The following is a 16,510-nucleotide window of genomic DNA, read 5'->3' on the forward strand; positions in this document are numbered from 1 at the left end:
TCCGTTTCATATCATTCCCCCAAAAGCAAGCGCTTTCTGTCTCAAGAAATGCCCATTGTATGCCACCCTATGTCCAGAGATCATAGATCTGGGGGGGTTTATGTATGGGCTGGGTCAACCTTCAGTCTGTGCTCGCTTCGGCAGCACATATACTAAAATTGGAACGATACAGAGAAGATTAGCATGGCCCCTGCGCAAGGATGACACGCAAATTCGTGAAGCGTTCCATATTTTGGACACATAGCAGGACAGACATGTTCTTTAGCTGCAACATTTATTGACGGGATAAACAGGCCCTCTGTCCATTAGGGCAGGTGTGCTTTTCGGCGTGGAGCTCGTCAGAGTGCGTTTTATTTGGAGATAGCGCTGCGAGTGCTCCAAGCTTATGCCCAGTGGGTGATGATTGCTACATGCCAGGGCAGTTCTAAGCTCTCCTAGGTGCTATTTGCCAACAGCGCATATCACTGTCAGCCTATCTGCTTCACGGGCCAAAGTGCAAAGGGGCTCAGGGCCTGAGTCAGCAGCCAGTGTTTCCTTCCGGTGCCCGGATCCTTCCTTGGGGGGCTGCAAGCTAGAGGTTCTCTCTGGCCCAGGCAGCCTGCACGGGTAACTGAAATCCTGCAGCACCCCCCCCCCACCCCGTGCCCCAGCGTGTCTCTATCAGGGCCTGGTCTCTGCTGCTGCTGATGCTGACAGGCCCCCAAGCGCCCCAGACACACCTTCCCAGGGTTGCAGCAGTTTCTGCTTCCTGCTTCCAGCTCAGTGCTGGTGCTACTGTGGAGTAAACAGGGTTAGTAGAGAGAGAGGGGGAGAGAGAGAGAGAGAGAGAGAGAGAGAGAGAGAGAGAGAGGGAGGGAGGGAGGGCGGGCGGTGCATATTCAAATCATCAGTCAGCCAGAGCCTGCTGGGAGCCCATTTCTGCAGGCCCACTGACTGCTGGCTGCTGCCCCCGATGGTTGGAGAAGGGCCAGGCTGGGCTAGGCCACACAGCAAGGGCCAAGCCCTCCTCCGGTGCTCCTTCTGATGATGTCTCCCTGAGTGTCTGAGGTCGAGAAAAAGCCCGCCCGCAGAACTGGCCAGAGAGGTCTCTGGCCGATCGTGGCCGATCAGGGGCGTGAAGGGCGGCAGGCAGGCCACCGGCGCAGCAGGCAGCGCAGGGGACGTGCACCTCAAGGCCTTGGCCACCATCTCTCCCTTGGCTTTCAGTGTACCTCAGAATGCCTTTGCTGTTCCGGATCAGGGGAGAGAAGCAACCTTTTCTTAGCAGGTGGGGTCTGTGCTACAGACACGTGGCATTTTCCCAACTGGTTCACAAGCCAACCCCCACCCTTTACAGCGCAGACACAGAAAGCATTTGCTGCTGGTTGGGATTTTCGGGATGGGCCCCTGCTGCTGATGTATTAGGATGGACTTTGGCCAGTCTTTCTTTCTTATACCGACGGCCCGCCCATAAAATTAAAGCACCTTTGCAGGCACAGATGCTCTTAGGGATTTAAATGTAACAGCAGGACCCAAAAAGCAAGGAATGAACCCGAGCCAGATAGGAGTCGACCCTACAATCTTCTGATCCGTACGTAGTCAGACGCCTCATACTGGCCCTCTTGTGTCCCACCTCATCCTCCTCCGCGCAGGCCTTCCAGGGGCCTTTCTGAGGTAGGTGCGCCTGCAAGCCCTGCTGGACCTGATTTTCTAGCCCACGCGCATCACACCCTGACGCTGTTGATAATGCAGCTAACCCCCGGCCCATAGCTGTTGTAAGGGAGAACCTGGACCTGCCAAAGGGAACCAGACCCACGGTGACTTAAAAGCCAAGGGCACTGAAGCCAGCCCCGCCAAAGGAACATTTTAAGTCAGCCTCTGAATGCAAGCAGGGGGCCATCCTGCGCCCCCTGGGGGCGGGGGGGGGGACTGACATGCCGGCCAGCTGCCTCCTCTTGCCTTCTCTTGGAACAGCCCATGGGCCCCCAAACAAAGCCCCCTGACAGGCAGGCCCTCTGTGTTTCCTCTGGCTTGTGGGACTACTGTAATGCACCCAGGCATTGTGCTGGGATCAATCACTTTGCATACAGACTGCACCATGAGCCTTTGCAACTACATTGCTCCGGCAAGCATTCCAAAAATAACAAAAACTCACCTCTCGGACCAGCGCAGCAGTGAATAAGCGCGGACCATTGCTCTCTGCCTCCGTTTCATATCATTCCCCCAAAAGCAAGCGCTTTCTGTCTCAAGAAATGCCCATTGTATGCCACCCTATGTCCAGAGATCATAGATCTGGGGGGGTTTATGTATGGGCTGGGTCAACCTTCAGTCTGTGCTCGCTTCGGCAGCACATATACTAAAATTGGAACGATACAGAGAAGATTAGCATGGCCCCTGCGCAAGGATGACACGCAAATTCGTGAAGCGTTCCATATTTTGGACACATAGCAGGACAGACATGTTCTTTAGCTGCAACATTTATTGACGGGATAAACAGGCCCTCTGTCCATTAGGGCAGGTGTGCTTTTCGGCGTGGAGCTCGTCAGAGTGCGTTTTATTTGGAGATAGCGCTGCGAGTGCTCCAAGCTTATGCCCAGTGGGTGATGATTGCTACATGCCAGGGCAGTTCTAAGCTCTCCTAGGTGCTATTTGCCAACAGCGCATATCACTGTCAGCCTATCTGCTTCACGGGCCAAAGTGCAAAGGGGCTCAGGGCCTGAGTCAGCAGCCAGTGTTTCCTTCCGGTGCCCGGATCCTTCCTTGGGGGGCTGCAAGCTAGAGGTTCTCTCTGGCCCAGGCAGCCTGCACGGGTAACTGAAATCCTGCAGCACCCCCCCCCCACCCCGTGCCCCAGCGTGTCTCTATCAGGGCCTGGTCTCTGCTGCTGCTGATGCTGACAGGCCCCCAAGCGCCCCAGACACACCTTCCCAGGGTTGCAGCAGTTTCTGCTTCCTGCTTCCAGCTCAGTGCTGGTGCTACTGTGGAGTAAACAGGGTTAGTAGAGAGAGAGGGGGAGAGAGAGAGAGAGAGAGAGAGAGAGAGAGAGAGAGAGAGGGAGGGAGGGAGGGCGGGCGGTGCATATTCAAATCATCAGTCAGCCAGAGCCTGCTGGGAGCCCATTTCTGCAGGCCCACTGACTGCTGGCTGCTGCCCCCGATGGTTGGAGAAGGGCCAGGCTGGGCTAGGCCACACAGCAAGGGCCAAGCCCTCCTCCGGTGCTCCTTCTGATGATGTCTCCCTGAGTGTCTGAGGTCGAGAAAAAGCCCGCCCGCAGAACTGGCCAGAGAGGTCTCTGGCCGATCGTGGCCGATCAGGGGCGTGAAGGGCGGCAGGCAGGCCACCGGCGCAGCAGGCAGCGCAGGGGACGTGCACCTCAAGGCCTTGGCCACCATCTCTCCCTTGGCTTTCAGTGTACCTCAGAATGCCTTTGCTGTTCCGGATCAGGGGAGAGAAGCAACCTTTTCTTAGCAGGTGGGGTCTGTGCTACAGACACGTGGCATTTTCCCAACTGGTTCACAAGCCAACCCCCACCCTTTACAGCGCAGACACAGAAAGCATTTGCTGCTGGTTGGGATTTTCGGGATGGGCCCCTGCTGCTGATGTATTAGGATGGACTTTGGCCAGTCTTTCTTTCTTATACCGACGGCCCGCCCATAAAATTAAAGCACCTTTGCAGGCACAGATGCTCTTAGGGATTTAAATGTAACAGCAGGACCCAAAAAGCAAGGAATGAACCCGAGCCAGATAGGAGTCGACCCTACAATCTTCTGATCCGTACGTAGTCAGACGCCTCATACTGGCCCTCTTGTGTCCCACCTCATCCTCCTCCGCGCAGGCCTTCCAGGGGCCTTTCTGAGGTAGGTGCGCCTGCAAGCCCTGCTGGACCTGATTTTCTAGCCCACGCGCATCACACCCTGACGCTGTTGATAATGCAGCTAACCCCCGGCCCATAGCTGTTGTAAGGGAGAACCTGGACCTGCCAAAGGGAACCAGACCCACGGTGACTTAAAAGCCAAGGGCACTGAAGCCAGCCCCGCCAAAGGAACATTTTAAGTCAGCCTCTGAATGCAAGCAGGGGGCCATCCTGCGCCCCCTGGGGGCGGGGGGGGGGACTGACATGCCGGCCAGCTGCCTCCTCTTGCCTTCTCTTGGAACAGCCCATGGGCCCCCAAACAAAGCCCCCTGACAGGCAGGCCCTCTGTGTTTCCTCTGGCTTGTGGGACTACTGTAATGCACCCAGGCATTGTGCTGGGATCAATCACTTTGCATACAGACTGCACCATGAGCCTTTGCAACTACATTGCTCCGGCAAGCATTCCAAAAATAACAAAAACTCACCTCTCGGACCAGCGCAGCAGTGAATAAGCGCGGACCATTGCTCTCTGCCTCCGTTTCATATCATTCCCCCAAAAGCAAGCGCTTTCTGTCTCAAGAAATGCCCATTGTATGCCACCCTATGTCCAGAGATCATAGATCTGGGGGGGTTTATGTATGGGCTGGGTCAACCTTCAGTCTGTGCTCGCTTCGGCAGCACATATACTAAAATTGGAACGATACAGAGAAGATTAGCATGGCCCCTGCGCAAGGATGACACGCAAATTCGTGAAGCGTTCCATATTTTGGACACATAGCAGGACAGACATGTTCTTTAGCTGCAACATTTATTGACGGGATAAACAGGCCCTCTGTCCATTAGGGCAGGTGTGCTTTTCGGCGTGGAGCTCGTCAGAGTGCGTTTTATTTGGAGATAGCGCTGCGAGTGCTCCAAGCTTATGCCCAGTGGGTGATGATTGCTACATGCCAGGGCAGTTCTAAGCTCTCCTAGGTGCTATTTGCCAACAGCGCATATCACTGTCAGCCTATCTGCTTCACGGGCCAAAGTGCAAAGGGGCTCAGGGCCTGAGTCAGCAGCCAGTGTTTCCTTCCGGTGCCCGGATCCTTCCTTGGGGGGCTGCAAGCTAGAGGTTCTCTCTGGCCCAGGCAGCCTGCACGGGTAACTGAAATCCTGCAGCACCCCCCCCCCCCGTGCCCCAGCGTGTCTCTATCAGGGCCTGGTCTCTGCTGCTGCTGATGCTGACAGGCCCCCAAGCGCCCCAGACACACCTTCCCAGGGTTGCAGCAGTTTCTGCTTCCTGCTTCCAGCTCAGTGCTGGTGCTACTGTGGAGTAAACAGGGTTAGTAGAGAGAGAGGGGGAGAGAGAGAGAGAGAGAGAGAGAGAGAGAGAGAGAGAGAGAGGGAGGGAGGGAGGGAGGGAGGGCGGTGCATATTCAAATCATCAGTCAGCCAGAGCCTGCTGGGAGCCCATTTCTGCAGGCCCACTGACTGCTGGCTGCTGCCCCCGATGGTTGGAGAAGGGCCAGGCTGGGCTAGGCCACACAGCAAGGGCCAAGCCCTCCTCCGGTGCTCCTTCTGATGATGTCTCCCTGAGTGTCTGAGGTCGAGAAAAAGCCCGCCCGCAGAACTGGCCAGAGAGGTCTCTGGCCGATCGTGGCCGATCAGGGGCGTGAAGGGCGGCAGGCAGGCCACCGGCGCAGCAGGCAGCGCAGGGGACGTGCACCTCAAGGCCTTGGCCACCATCTCTCCCTTGGCTTTCAGTGTACCTCAGAATGCCTTTGCTGTTCCGGATCAGGGGAGAGAAGCAACCTTTTCTTAGCAGGTGGGGTCTGTGCTACAGACACGTGGCATTTTCCCAACTGGTTCACAAGCCAACCCCCACCCTTTACAGCGCAGACACAGAAAGCATTTGCTGCTGGTTGGGATTTTCGGGATGGGCCCCTGCTGCTGATGTATTAGGATGGACTTTGGCCAGTCTTTCTTTCTTATACCGACGGCCCGCCCATAAAATTAAAGCACCTTTGCAGGCACAGATGCTCTTAGGGATTTAAATGTAACAGCAGGACCCAAAAAGCAAGGAATGAACCCGAGCCAGATAGGAGTCGACCCTACAATCTTCTGATCCGTACGTAGTCAGACGCCTCATACTGGCCCTCTTGTGTCTCACCTCCTCCTCCTCCTCCGCGCAGTCCTTCCAGGGGCCTTTCTGAGGTAGGTGCGCCTGCAAGCGCTGCTGGACCTGATTTTCTAGCCCACGCGTCTCACACCCTGACGCTGTTGATAATGCAGCTAACCCCCGGCCCATAGCTGTTGTAAGGGAGAACCTGGACCTGCCAAAGGGAACCAGACCCACGGTGACTTAAAAGCCAAGGGCACTGAAGCCAGCCCCGCCAAAGGAACATTTTAAGTCAGCCTCTGAATGCAAGCAGGGGGCCATCCTGCGCCCCCTGGGGGCGGGGGGGGGGACTGACATGCCGGCCAGCTGCCTCCTCTTGCCTTCTCTTGGAACAGCCCATGGGCCCCCAAACAAAGCCCCCTGACAGGCAGGCCCTCTGTGTTTCCTCTGGCTTGTGGGACTACTGTAATGCACCCAGGCATTGTGCTGGGATCAATCACTTTGCATACAGACTGCACCATGAGCCTTTGCAACTACATTGCTCCGGCAAGCATTCCAAAAATAACAAAAACTCACCTCTCGGACCAGCGCAGCAGTGAATAAGCGCGGACCATTGCTCTCTGCCTCCGTTTCATATCATTCCCCCAAAAGCAAGCGCTTTCTGTCTCAAGAAATGCCCATTGTATGCCACCCTATGTCCAGAGATCATAGATCTGGGGGGGTTTATGTATGGGCTGGGTCAACCTTCAGTCTGTGCTCGCTTCGGCAGCACATATACTAAAATTGGAACGATACAGAGAAGATTAGCATGGCCCCTGCGCAAGGATGACACGCAAATTCGTGAAGCGTTCCATATTTTGGACACATAGCAGGACAGACATGTTCTTTAGCTGCAACATTTATTGACTGGATAAACAGGCCCTCTGTCCATTAGGGCAGGTGTGCTTTTCGGCGTGGAGCTCGTCAGAGTGCGTTTTATTTGGAGATAGCGCTGCGAGTGCTCCAAGCTTATGCCCAGTGGGTGATGATTGCTACATGCCAGGGCAGTTCTAAGCTCTCCTAGGTGCTATTTGCCAACAGCGCATATCACTGTCAGCCTATCTGCTTCACGGGCCAAAGTGCAAAGGGGCTCAGGGCCTGAATCAGCAGCCAGTGTTTCCTTCCGGTGCCCGGATCCTTCCTTGGGGGGCTGCAAGCTAGAGGTTCTCTCTGGCCCAGGCAGCCTGCACGGGTAACTGAAATCCTGCAGCACCCCCCCCCCCCGTGCCCCAGCGTGTCTCTATCAGGGCCTGGTCTCTGCTGCTGCTGATGCTGACAGGCCCCCAAGCGCCCCAGACACACCTTCCCAGGGTTGCAGCAGTTTCTGCTTCCTGCTTCCAGCTCAGTGCTGGTGCTACTGTGGAGTAAACAGGGTTAGTAGAGAGAGAGGGGGAGAGAGAGAGAGAGAGAGAGAGAGAGAGAGAGAGGGAGGGAGGGAGGGAGGGAGGGAGGGCGGTGCATATTCAAATCATCAGTCAGCCAGAGCCTGCTGGGAGCCCATTTCTGCAGGCCCACTGACTGCTGGCTGCTGCCCCCGATGGTTGGAGAAGGGCCAGGCTGGGCTAGGCCACACAGCAAGGGCCAAGCCCTCCTCCGGTGCTCCTTCTGATGATGTCTCCCTGAGTGTCTGAGGTCGAGAAAAAGCCCGCCCGCAGAACTGGCCAGAGAGGTCTCTGGCCGATCAGGGGCGTGAAGGGGCGTGAAGGGCGGCAGGCAGGCAGGCCACCGGCGCAGCAGGCAGCGCAGGGGACGTGCACCTCAAGGCCTTGGCCACCATCTCTCCCTTGGCTTTCAGTGTACCTCAGAATGCCTTTGCTGTTCCGGATCAGGGGAGAGAAGCAACCTTTTCTTAGCAGGTGGGGTCTGTGCTACAGACACGTGGCATTTTCCCAACTGGTTCACAAGCCAACCCCCACCCTTTACAGCGCAGACACAGAAAGCATTTGCTGCTGGTTGGGATTTTCGGGATGGGCCCCTGCTGCTGATGTATTAGGATGGACTTTGGCCAGTCTTTCTTTCTTATACCGACGGCCCGCCCACAAAATTAAAGCACCTTTGCAGGCACAGATGCTCTTAGGGATTTAAATGTAACAGCAGGACCCAAAAAGCAAGGAATGAACCCGAGCCAGATAGGAGTCGACCCTACAATCTTCTGATCCGTACGTAGTCAGACGCCTCATACTGGCCCTCTTGTGTCTCACCTCCTCCTCCTCCTCCGCGCAGTCCTTCCAGGGGCCTTTCTGAGGTAGGTGCGCCTGCAAGCGCTGCTGGACCTGATTTTCTAGCCCACGCGTCTCACACCCTGACGCTGTTGATAATGCAGCTAACCCCCGGCCCATAGCTGTTGTAAGGGAGAACCTGGACCTGCCAAAGGGAACCAGACCCACGGTGACTTAAAAGCCAAGGGCACTGAAGCCAGCCCCGCCAAAGGAACATTTTAAGTCAGCCTCTGAATGCAAGCAGGGGGCCATCCTGCGCCCCCTGGGGGCGGGGGGGGGGGACTGACATGCCGGCCAGCTGCCTCCTCTTGCCTTCTCTTGGAACAGCCCATGGGCCCCCAAACAAAGCCCCCTGACAGGCAGGCCCTCTGTGTTTCCTCTGGCTTGTGGGACTACTGTAATGCACCCAGGCATTGTGCTGGGATCAATCACTTTGCATACAGACTGCACCATGAGCCTTTGCAACTACATTGCTCCGGCAAGCATTCCAAAAATAACAAAAACTCACCTCTCGGACCAGCGCAGCAGTGAATAAGCGCGGACCATTGCTCTCTGCCTCCGTTTCATATCATTCCCCCAAAAGCAAGCGCTTTCTGTCTCAAGAAATGCCCATTGTATGCCACCCTATGTCCAGAGATCATAGATCTGGGGGGGTTTATGTATGGGCTGGGTAAACCTTCAGTCTGTGCTCCCTTCGGCAGCACATATACTAAAATTGGAACGATACAGAGAAGATTAGCATGGCCCCTGCGCAAGGATGACACGCAAATTCGTGAAGCGTTCCATATTTTGGACACATAGCAGGACAGACATGTTCTTTAGCTGCAACATTTATTGACGGGATAAACAGGCCCTCTGTCCATTAGGACAGGTGTGCTTTTCGGCGTGGAGCTCGTCAGAGTGCGTTTTATTTGGAGATAGCGCTGCGAGTGCTCCAAGCTTATGCCCAGTGGGTGATGATTGCTACATGCCAGGGCAGTTCTAAGCTCTCCTAGGTGCTATTTGCCAACAGCGCATATCACTGTCAGCCTATCTGCTTCACGGGCCAAAGTGCAAAGGGGCTCAGGGCCTGAGTCAGCAGCCAGTGTTTCCTTCCGGTGCCCGGATCCTTCCTTGGGGGGCTGCAAGCTAGAGGTTCTCTCTGGCCCAGGCAGCCTGCACGGGTAACTGATATCCTGCAGCACCCCCCCCCCCCCCCCGTGCCCCAGCGTGTCTCTATCAGGGCCTGGTCTCTGCTGCTGCTGATGCTGACAGGCCCCCAAGCGCCCCAGACACACCTTCCCAGGGTTGCAGCAGTTTCTGCTTCCTGCTTCCAGCTCAGTGCTGGTGCTACTGTGGAGTAAACAGGGTTAGTAGAGAGAGAGGGGGAGAGAGAGAGAGAGAGAGAGAGAGAGAGAGAGGGAGGGAGGGAGGGAGGGAGGGAGGGCGGTGCATATTCAAATCATCAGTCAGCCAGAGCCTGCTGGGAGCCCATTTCTGCAGGCCCACTGACTGCTGGCTGCTGCCCCCGATGGTTGGAGAAGGGCCAGGCTGGGCTAGGCCACACAGCAAGGGCCAAGCCCTCCTCCGGTGTTCCTTCTGATGATGTCTCCCTGAGTGTCTGAGGTCGAGAAAAAGCCCGCCCGCAGAACTGGCCAGAGAGGTCTCTGGCCGATCAGGGGCGTGAAGGGCGGCAGGCAGGCCACCGGCGCAGCAGGCAGCGCAGGGGACGTGCACCTCAAGGCCTTGGCCACCATCTCTCCCTTGGCTTTCAGTGTACCTCAGAATGCCTTTGCTGTTCCGGATCAGGGGAGAGAAGCAACCTTTTCTTAGCAGGTGGGGTCTGTGCTACAGACACGTGGCATTTTCCCAACTGGTTCACAAGCCAACCCCCACCCTTTATAGCGCAGACACAGAAAGCATTTGCTGCTGGTTGGGATTTTCGGGATGGGCCCCTGCTGCTGATGTATTAGGATGGACTTTGGCCAGTCTTTCTTTCTTATACCGACGGCCCGCCCATAAAATTAAAGCACCTTTGCAGGCACAGATGCTCTTAGGGATTTAAATGTAACAGCAGGACCCAAAAAGCAAGGAATGAACCCGAGCCAGATAGGAGTCGACCCTACAATCTTCTGATCCGTACGTAGTCAGACGCCTCATACTGGCCCTCTTGTGTCTCACCTCCTCCTCCGCGCAGTCCTTCCAGGGGCCTTTCTGAGGTAGGTGCGCCTGCAAGCGCTGCTGGACCTGATTTTCTAGCCCACGCGTCTCACACCCTGACGCTGTTGATAATGCAGCTAACCCCCGGCCCATAGCTGTTGTAAGGGAGAACCTGGACCTGCCAAAGGGAACCAGACCCACGGTGACTTAAAAGCCAAGGGCACTGAAGCCAGCCCCGCCAAAGGAACATTTTAAGTCAGCCTCTGAATGCAAGCAGGCGGCCATCCTGCGCCCCCTGGGGGGACTGACATGCCGGCCAGCTGCCTCCTCTTGCCTCCTCTTGGAACAGCCCATGGGCCCCCAAACAAAGCCCCCTGACAGGCAGGCCCTCTGTGTTTCCTCTGGCTTGTGGGACTACTGTAATGCACCCAGGCATTGTGCTGGGATCAATCACTTTGCATACAGACTGCACCATGAGCCTTTGCAACTACATTGCTCCGGCAAGCATTCCAAAAATAACAAAAACTCACCTCTCGGACCAGCGCAGCAGTGAATAAGCGCGGACCATTGCTCTCTGCCTCCGTTTCATATCATTCCCCCAAAAGCAAGCGCTTTCTGTCTCAAGAAATGCCCATTGTATGCCACCCTATGTCCAGAGATCATAGATCTGGGGGGGTTTATGTATGGGCTGGGTCAACCTTCAGTCTGTGCTCGCTTCGGCAGCACATATACTAAAATTGGAACGATACAGAGAAGATTAGCATGGCCCCTGCGCAAGGATGACACGCAAATTCGTGAAGCGTTCCATATTTTGGACACATAGCAGGACAGACATGTTCTTTAGCTGCAACATTTATTGACGGGATAAACAGGCCCTCTGTCCATTAGGGCAGGTATGCTTTTCGGCGTGGAGCTCGTCAGAGTGCGTTTTATTTGGAGATAGCGCTGCGAGTGCTCCAAGCTTATGCCCAGTGGGTGATGATTGCTACATGCCAGGGCAGTTCTAAGCTCTCCTAGGTGCTATTTGCCAACAGCGCATATCACTGTCAGCCTATCTGCTTCACGGGCCAAAGTGCAAAGGGGCTCAGGGCCTGAGTCAGCAGCCAGTGTTTCCTTCCGGTGCCCGGATCCTTCCTTGGGGGGCTGCAAGCTAGAGGTTCTCTCTGGCCCAGGCAGCCTGCACGGGTAACTGAAATCCTGCAGCACCCCCCCCCCCGTGCCCCAGCGTGTCTCTATCAGGGCCTGGTCTCTGCTGCTGCTGATGCTGACAGGCCCCCAAGCGCCCCAGACACACCTTCCCAGGGTTGCAGCAGTTTCTGCTTCCTGCTTCCAGCTCAGTGCTGGTGCTACTGTGGAGTAAACAGGGTTAGTAGAGAGAGAGGGGGAGAGAGAGAGAGAGAGAGAGAGAGAGGGAGGGAGGGAGGGAGGGAGGGAGGGCGGTGCATATTCAAATCATCAGTCAGCCAGAGCCTGCTGGGAGCCCATTTCTGCAGGCCCACTGACTGCTGGCTGCTGCCCCCGATGGTTGGAGAAGGGCCAGGCTGGGCTAGGCCACACAGCAAGGGCCAAGCCCTCCTCCGGTGCTCCTTCTGATGATGTCTCCCTGAGTGTCTGAGGTCGAGAAAAAGCCCGCCCGCAGAACTGGCCAGAGAGGTCTCTGGCCGATCAGGGGCGTGAAGGGCGGCAGGCAGGCCACCGGCGCAGCAGGCAGCGCAGGGGACGTGTACCTCAAGGCCTTGGCCACCATCTCTCCCTTGGCTTTCAGTGTACCTCAGAATGCCTTTGCTGTTCCGGATCAGGGGAGAGAAGCAACCTTTTCTTAGCAGGTGGGGTCTGTGCTACAGACACGTGGCATTTTCCCAACTGGTTCACAAGCCAACCCCCACCCTTTACAGCGCAGACACAGAAAGCATTTGCTGCTGGTTGGGATTTTCGGGATGGGCCCCTGCTGCTGATGTATTAGGATGGACTTTGGCCAGTCTTTCTTTCTTATACCGACGGCCCGCCATAAAATTAAAGCACCTTTGCAGGCACAGATGCTCTTAGGGATTTAAATGTAACAGCAGGACCCAAAAAGCAAGGAATGAACCCGAGCCAGATAGGAGTCGACCCTACAATCTTCTGATCCGTACGTAGTCAGACGCCTCATACTGGCCCTCTTGTGTCCCACCTCCTCCTCCTCCGCGCAGGCCTTCCAGGGGCCTTTCTGAGGTAGGTGCGCCTGCAAGCCCTGCTGGACCTGATTTTCTAGCCCACGCGCATCACACCCTGACGCTGTTGATAATGCAGCTAACCCCCGGCCCATAGCTGTTGTAAGGGAGAACCTGGACCTGCCAAAGGGAACCAGACCCACGGTGACTTAAAAGCCAAGGGCACTGAAGCCAGCCCCGCCAAAGGAACATTTTAAGTCAGCCTCTGAATGCAAGCAGGGGGCCATCCTGCGCCCCCTGGGGGCGGGGGGGGGGACTGACATGCCGGCCAGCTGCCTCCTCTTGCCTTCTCTTGGAACAGCCCATGGGCCCCCAAACAAAGCCCCCTGACAGGCAGGCCCTCTGTGTTTCCTCTGGCTTGTGGGACTACTGTAATGCACCCAGGCATTGTGCTGGGATCAATCACTTTGCATACAGACTGCACCATGAGCCTTTGCAACTACATTGCTCCGGCAAGCATTCCAAAAATAACAAAAACTCACCTCTCGGACCAGCGCAGCAGTGAATAAGCGCGGACCATTGCTCTCTGCCTCCGTTTCATATCATTCCCCCAAAAGCAAGCGCTTTCTGTCTCAAGAAATGCCCATTGTATGCCACCCTATGTCCAGAGATCATAGATCTGGGGGGGTTTATGTATGGGCTGGGTCAACCTTCAGTCTGTGCTCGCTTCGGCAGCACATATACTAAAATTGGAACGATACAGAGAAGATTAGCATGGCCCCTGCGCAAGGATGACACGCAAATTCGTGAAGCGTTCCATATTTTGGACACATAGCAGGACAGACATGTTCTTTAGCTGCAACATTTATTGACGGGATAAACAGGCCCTCTGTCCATTAGGGCAGGTGTGCTTTTCGGCGTGGAGCTCGTCAGAGTGCGTTTTATTTGGAGATAGCGCTGCGAGTGCTCCAAGCTTATGCCCAGTGGGTGATGATTGCTACATGCCAGGGCAGTTCTAAGCTCTCCTAGGTGCTATTTGCCAACAGCGCATATCACTGTCAGCCTATCTGCTTCACGGGCCAAAGTGCAAAGGGGCTCAGGGCCTGAGTCAGCAGCCAGTGTTTCCTTCCGGTGCCCGGATCCTTCCTTGGGGGGCTGCAAGCTAGAGGTTCTCTCTGGCCCAGGCAGCCTGCACGGGTAACTGAAATCCTGCAGCACGCCCCCCCCCCCCCCCCCCCCGTGCCCCAGCGTGTCTCTATCAGGGCCTGGTCTCTGCTGCTGCTGATGCTGACAGGCCCCCAAGCGCCCCAGACACACCTTCCCAGGGTTGCAGCAGTTTCTGCTTCCTGCTTCCAGCTCAGTGCTGGTGCTACTGTGGAGTAAACAGGGTTAGTAGAGAGAGAGGGGGAGAGAGAGAGAGAGAGAGAGAGAGGGAGGGAGGGAGGGAGGGAGGGAGGGCGGTGCATATTCAAATCATCAGTCAGCCAGAGCCTGCTGGGAGCCCATTTCTGCAGGCCCACTGACTGCTGGCTGCTGCCCCCGATGGTTGGAGAAGGGCCAGGCTGGGCTAGGCCACACAGCAAGGGCCAAGCCCTCCTCCGGTGCTCCTTCTGATGATGTCTCCCTGAGTGTCTGAGGTCGAGAAAAAGCCCGCCCGCAGAACTGGCCAGAGAGGTCTCTGGCCGATCGTGGCCGATCAGGGGCGTGAAGGGCGGCAGGCAGGCAGGCCACCGGCGCAGCAGGCAGCGCAGGGGACGTGCACCTCAAGGCCTTGGCCACCATCTCTCCCTTGGCTTTCAGTGTACCTCAGAATGCCTTTGCTGTTCCGGATCAGGGGAGAGAAGCAACCTTTTCTTAGCAGGTGGGGTCTGTGCTACAGACACGTGGCATTTTCCCAACTGGTTCACAAGCCAACCCCCACCCTTTACAGCGCAGACACAGAAAGCATTTGCTGCTGGTTGGGATTTTCGGGATGGGCCCCTGCTGCTGATGTATTAGGATGGACTTTGGCCAGTCTTTCTTTCTTATACCGACGGCCCGCCCATAAAATTAAAGCACCTTTGCAGGCACAGATGCTCTTAGGGATTTAAATGTAACAGCAGGACCCAAAAAGCAAGGAATGAACCCGAGCCAGATAGGAGTCGACCCTACAATCTTCTGATCCGTACGTAGTCAGACGCCTCATACTGGCCCTCTTGTGTCTCACCTCCTCCTCCTCCTCCGCGCAGTCCTTCCAGGGGCCTTTCTGAGGTAGGTGCGCCTGCAAGCGCTGCTGGACCTGATTTTCTAGCCCACGCGTCTCACACCCTGACGCTGTTGATAATGCAGCTAACCCCCGGCCCATAGCTGTTGTAAGGGAGAACCTGGACCTGCCAAAGGGAACCAGACCCACGGTGACTTAAAAGCCAAGGGCGCTGAAGCCAGCCCCGCCAAAGGAACATTTTAAGTCAGCCTCTGAATGCAAGCAGGGGGCCATCCTGCGCCCCCTGGGGGCGGGGGGGGGGGACTGACATGCCGGCCAGCTGCCTCCTCTTGCCTTCTCTTGGAACAGCCCATGGGCCCCCAAACAAAGCCCCCTGACAGGCAGGCCCTCTGTGTTTCCTCTGGCTTGTGGGACTACTGTAATGCACCCAGGCATTGTGCTGGGATCAATCACTTTGCATACAGACTGCACCATGAGCCTTTGCAACTACATTGCTCCGGCAAGCATTCCAAAAATAACAAAAACTCACCTCTCGGACCAGCGCAGCAGTGAATAAGCGCGGACCATTGCTCTCTGCCTCCGTTTCATATCATTCCCCCAAAAGCAAGCGCTTTCTGTCTCAAGAAATGCCCATTGTATGCCACCCTATGTCCAGAGATCATAGATCTGGGGGGGTTTATGTATGGGCTGGGTCAACCTTCAGTCTGTGCTCGCTTCGGCAGCACATATACTAAAATTGGAACGATACAGAGAAGATTAGCATGGCCCCTGCGCAAGGATGACACGCAAATTCGTGAAGCGTTCCATATTTTGGACACATAGCAGGACAGACATGTTCTTTAGCTGCAACATTTATTGACGGGATAAACAGGCCCTCTGTCCATTAGGGCAGGTGTGCTTTTCGGCGTGGAGCTCGTCAGAGTGCGTTTTATTTGGAGATAGCGCTGCGAGTGCTCCAAGCTTATGCCCAGTGGGTGATGATTGCTACATGCCAGGGCAGTTCTAAGCTCTCCTAGGTGCTATTTGCCAACAGCGCATATCACTGTCAGCCTATCTGCTTCACGGGCCAAAGTGCAAAGGGGCTCAGGGCCTGAGTCAGCAGCCAGTGTTTCCTTCCGGTGCCCGGATCCTTCCTTGGGGGGCTGCAAGCTAGAGGTTCTCTCTGGCCCAGGCAGCCTGCACGGGTAACTGAAATCCTGCAGCACCCCCCCCCCCCGTGCCCCAGCGTGTCTCTATCAGGGCCTGGTCTCTGCTGCTGCTGATGCTGACAGGCCCCCAAGCGCCCCAGACACACCTTCCCAGGGTTGCAGCAGTTTCTGCTTCCTGCTTCCAGCTCAGTGCTGGTGGTACTGTGGAGTAAACAGGGTTAGTAGAGAGAGAGGGGGAGAGAGAGAGAGAGAGAGAGAGAGAGAGAGAGAGGGAGGGAGGGAGGGAGGGAGGGAGGGAGGGAGGGCGGTGCATATTCAAATCATCAGTCAGCCAGAGCCTGCTGGGAGCCCATTTCTGCAGGCCCACTGACTGCTGGCTGCTGCCCCCGATGGTTGGAGAAGGGCCAGGCTGGGCTAGGCCACACAGCAAGGGCCAAGCCCTCCTCCGGTGCTCCTTCTGATGATGTCTCCCTGAGTGTCTGAGGTCGAGAAAAAGCCCGCCCGCAGAACTGGCCAGAGAGGTCTCTGGCCGATCAGGGGCGTGAAGGGCGGCAGGCAGGCCACCGGCGCAGCAGGCAGCGCAGGGGACGTGCACCTCAAGGCCTTGGCCACCATCTCTCCCTTGGCTTTCAGTGTACCTCAGAATGCCTTTGCTGTTCCGGATCAGGGGAGAGAAGCAACC

At 56.3% G+C, this 16,510-nt stretch overlaps 8 non-coding genes across 8 annotated transcripts; all 8 read left to right on the forward strand.

Annotated features, from left to right (window-relative positions):
* The first annotated feature begins 128 nt into the window (after positions 1 to 128).
* On the forward strand, positions 129 to 235 carry LOC138568518 (U6 spliceosomal RNA). Its single transcript, XR_011302852.1, has one exon. It is a non-coding gene; the product is annotated as a U6 spliceosomal RNA (small nuclear RNA).
* Positions 236 to 2,311: 2,076 nt separating this feature from the next.
* Positions 2,312 to 2,418, forward strand: LOC138568519 (U6 spliceosomal RNA). The gene has a single exon (XR_011302853.1). It is a non-coding gene; the product is annotated as a U6 spliceosomal RNA (small nuclear RNA).
* Positions 2,419 to 4,494: 2,076 nt separating this feature from the next.
* Positions 4,495 to 4,601, forward strand: LOC138568520 (U6 spliceosomal RNA). Its single transcript, XR_011302854.1, has one exon. It is a non-coding gene; the product is annotated as a U6 spliceosomal RNA (small nuclear RNA).
* A 2,082-nt stretch (positions 4,602 to 6,683) lies between these two features.
* Positions 6,684 to 6,790, forward strand: LOC138568521 (U6 spliceosomal RNA). The gene has a single exon (XR_011302855.1). It is a non-coding gene; the product is annotated as a U6 spliceosomal RNA (small nuclear RNA).
* Positions 6,791 to 8,873: 2,083 nt separating this feature from the next.
* On the forward strand, positions 8,874 to 8,980 carry LOC138568223 (U6 spliceosomal RNA). The gene has a single exon (XR_011302566.1). It is a non-coding gene; the product is annotated as a U6 spliceosomal RNA (small nuclear RNA).
* A 2,054-nt stretch (positions 8,981 to 11,034) lies between these two features.
* Positions 11,035 to 11,141, forward strand: LOC138568522 (U6 spliceosomal RNA). Its single transcript, XR_011302857.1, has one exon. It is a non-coding gene; the product is annotated as a U6 spliceosomal RNA (small nuclear RNA).
* A 2,055-nt stretch (positions 11,142 to 13,196) lies between these two features.
* On the forward strand, positions 13,197 to 13,303 carry LOC138568523 (U6 spliceosomal RNA). The gene has a single exon (XR_011302858.1). It is a non-coding gene; the product is annotated as a U6 spliceosomal RNA (small nuclear RNA).
* Positions 13,304 to 15,386: 2,083 nt separating this feature from the next.
* LOC138568524 (U6 spliceosomal RNA) lies at positions 15,387 to 15,493 on the forward strand. The gene has a single exon (XR_011302859.1). It is a non-coding gene; the product is annotated as a U6 spliceosomal RNA (small nuclear RNA).
* Positions 15,494 to 16,510: the final 1,017 nt, after the last annotated feature.

This window comes from Ambystoma mexicanum, chromosome 2p, assembly GCF_040938575.1.
Source record: "Ambystoma mexicanum isolate Mex_15411 chromosome 2p, UKY_AmexF1_1, whole genome shotgun sequence".
NCBI classification, from domain to species: Eukaryota; Metazoa; Chordata; class Amphibia; order Caudata; family Ambystomatidae; genus Ambystoma; species Ambystoma mexicanum.